This window comes from Ornithodoros turicata, chromosome 1 (genome assembly GCF_037126465.1).
Source record: "Ornithodoros turicata isolate Travis chromosome 1, ASM3712646v1, whole genome shotgun sequence".
NCBI lineage: Eukaryota > Metazoa > Arthropoda > Arachnida > Ixodida > Argasidae > Ornithodoros > Ornithodoros turicata.
The window spans coordinates 139,176,371-139,179,699 of NC_088201.1; the positions used below are offsets into that span (position 1 = coordinate 139,176,371).

Consider the following 3,329-nt stretch of genomic DNA (forward strand, 5'->3'; position numbering starts at 1 on the left):
CGAGATCCTTCCATTGCAGGTGATTGCGTACTGGCACCCAACAGACTAGTACGCGGTACACGTAAGGGTCACAAAGTATTTTATTTTTCATCAAATACATTGTGGTGTAAAACATGTCGCCCGATCATGTCCGAAGCGAAGCAAATTGGTCTGACAAAGGGCCAGTTTCAACAACGCTGGTTAAGTGTTGATTCGCGATGAAGTATCCCTTAGCCTGAAATTACGGCTGAACCCACTTTCTGTAACGTTAGCTATTCTGTCTGGAACTCACCTTGTGTCAGTAACTACGACTAGCTTCAAGTTTAAGGGACGCTTGATCTTGGTTTAATGTTAATCGGCGTTGGCGAAACCGGGCTATGGCCTGGTCCCACGAACTTTGAACCCAGATCTAGGGTGGCTAAAACTTAAAGTAAATATAAATAAATGGAAAAGAAATTGGGATCGCCTAACTGTATAGCGAACAGTAGGCTGCCTAAGGCTCGTACTAGTAGGTGTGGAAGTACCATAATAACGGTCTGAAGATACTTTCCACGTTCACGAAGCCAGCTCCCATGGGGATGCATTTATTGACTCCCAATCATGTTTACAAAATACCCACGACGATGTTTTCAGGATCGGTGACAGAGCTTTCAGCAAGAGTACTATACCAACAGCGCCAACAACGGCGGAAACAACTGCATTGAAAACACTAAGAATGGGCCGATTTCATTTAAACGAAAATTCAAGCAGCAAAGACATATTGAACATGTGTGGATTTTGTCAAGGTCAAGCTGGTCGACACAACACACGACGAAACGACGAACACAACGACATACATTATACCAACAAAATGCGTGGTGATATAGGGCAAAATGGGAGAGGGGATGTGCCAGGGAAACACGCCAGTAATGTAGTATATTCGATTCCTCTTAGATGCGGTTTCGTCTTGTGTGAATTATTTGGTGATGACACTGATTTTCTTATTTTCCCTGCCTCCTTTTGCCCTCTGTTTCCACTCACTTTGTTGTTATATGTCTGTTGTTGTCTGTGTTATCAAACGTTACTGGTTCGTCTTCGTCGTTGTGTCCAAGGTCAGGCCTTCTTCAGCTATAGAACAAACAGCGTATCCCAGTTTATCACATTTAGTACTTCTGACCAGCTACATGGCCGAGCGAGCAAAAAAGAAAAAAAAGAACATTTAGTCCTGCATAATTACAAAAACGAGCTTTCATTTCGACTGGTGTTGTCCAAATTACATGAAACCGATAAAACAGCATACAGGAAAGGCGACTACGGCTCGCCGCACGAAAGCCCGCACTCGGGTGATGCTGACAATCCGAATGAATCTGAATCCATGAATGTTCCTCGTAACGCCATGGACACATCGGTACTGGCTGCTCCCCAAGAGACAGATGAGATGGACGATGCCAGCACTGTAACTTCTCTTCATGACCCGTTCACCACTGTCACCTACAGGAAGAACCGAGCCGGTGGTATTCCCGTACTATTTCGGCCAGCATCTAGTGACTACTCCTTCTGGAAGGTCAGTCCTATTGCAATCACAGAACAAACTACGATCCCCTTTGTCAAGTACCGTCTGCACTTGTGAAGAAGAAGGAGAAGAGGAGCTTGGAAGAACACGAGTCATGGCATCGAGCGGCTCTCCCGCGAAACAGGAGCACCGACAAAGCGAAGCCGCTGTACCAGGTATACAACTTGCTAACGACATATCTAACCAACTGGGTTCCAGATTGCTAGCGATATAGTCTGTGAAAATCCGGTTCCTTTTTGGGAATGCCATTCAAGTAGAGCTGATGTACTGGCAAGTTATGTATTTCTTGGCGTGTCTCGCAGGTTTATCACAGTCAGATTTATGATGGTTCCTTCGTTTTTGCATTCCCACACGCAAGTTGCACTGCCATCCAATTATGTTTTGAATCCCTCGCCCAGCTGTTCCTGATGTAGAACCACAGCACGGAGTTGGAACACCAGTGATCCAGCCGGTGGCGGCCATAGTTTTGTCCCAGGCATCAGCGCTCCAGTCGACGTGCCCAACGCCGGTGTCTAAACACGCGCTGCGCAGAGGAGAACTCAACTGGGGATATATGCTTCTCATAGGAACCCTGTTGGTTCTACTAGCCTGTACCATTATCTTGATCCTCATCGAGAGTAGGTCTATGTCTGAGAAAGCGACGGAATCTGTCAACAATAATACAACATCCTGATACTACCTCAACGGCCCTTGCATCTTGGGGCTGTTGTTCCGCAGGCGGGCCGTAGGTCTGCGATGGCGCAATTACTATCGTGCAATAAAAAGATGGAAAACACAAGGTGTTCGGCGTCAGTGTCCACAACCTTGCACTGCCACAGGTAAAGAACGTGGCGCCATAGCTGACCAATCCTGTACGAGCAATGCCCAACAATAGATAAAAAGCATCATTCAATGCTGGAAAGGACGAATCGCGGAAGCAACAATGTACGACCTAAGAAAGACAAGATAACTCCTACGCATGTTGCATCAGTATAGTTAGACAAGTACAGCAACAGCATAGCACGATGCAGCACAACACAATGGCTAATGGCGCCGCGAATCCGGAGTAGAAACGGCTTGAAACGGCTTGAAACGGAGTTGAAACGGCTGCATCCACATTGGATGCTTTCACGTGGTGTGTACATTTCTCGAATTATAACAATGTCTGAGAAGAAAAATATTCAACACGTGCAACTTCAAATATTGAACAGCTTTCCGCTAGGATAAAACGGAATCAAGAGATGCTAGTCGCACCTGTTCTATGGAAGTCAAAGCGTTGATAACAGCGAATAGGGTAATGGCGATGCAGGCAATGAAACAAGCAACTCAACTGACCTCTTACGCGACCAAGAAACAGTACTCATATGTCACGAAGCATTGTAGTCGTCCTTCCTGATAGCTAACAATACATCATTAATAACCAGCTAAATAACTTATGCATTGATGCAGCTACCAAAACTTACTGGCACTATCCTGTAGCGGCTGATTCTGAAGTGGCTTCAGTAAAGCAACTACTTCGGGGGCTGCAACGAATGTGTAGCGGCCATCGCTATCGAATGTGTTCGAAAGCCGTGTATTGAGGTAACGACGTGTGGAGCAGATGTTACAAGCTGGCTTATCGTGGACATGTATCTTAATGACTTCCTCCAGCTGCAGAAAAGGCGCGAGCTATATAGCTTGGATATGGCAGACAAAACGTCTTGTGATACTGAAACATGGAAGACGACGAAGTATTTCCTCTCCGTACCTGTTTTTCGAAAGCCTTCCCGCGTATCCAGAGCGTTTTCCTTCTTCGTCAAGGACTTCTTATTGTCCCAAA

General features: G+C 45.9%; 1 long non-coding RNA gene across 1 annotated transcript; it reads left to right on the top strand.

Annotated features, from left to right (window-relative positions):
* Nucleotides 1-1,561: 1,561 nt before the first annotated feature.
* Nucleotides 1,562-2,311, top strand: LOC135369873 (uncharacterized). Its single transcript, XR_010415144.1, has 2 exons — nt 1,562-1,686; nt 1,930-2,311. It is a non-coding gene; the product is annotated as an uncharacterized LOC135369873 (long non-coding RNA).
* Nucleotides 2,312-3,329: the final 1,018 nt, after the last annotated feature.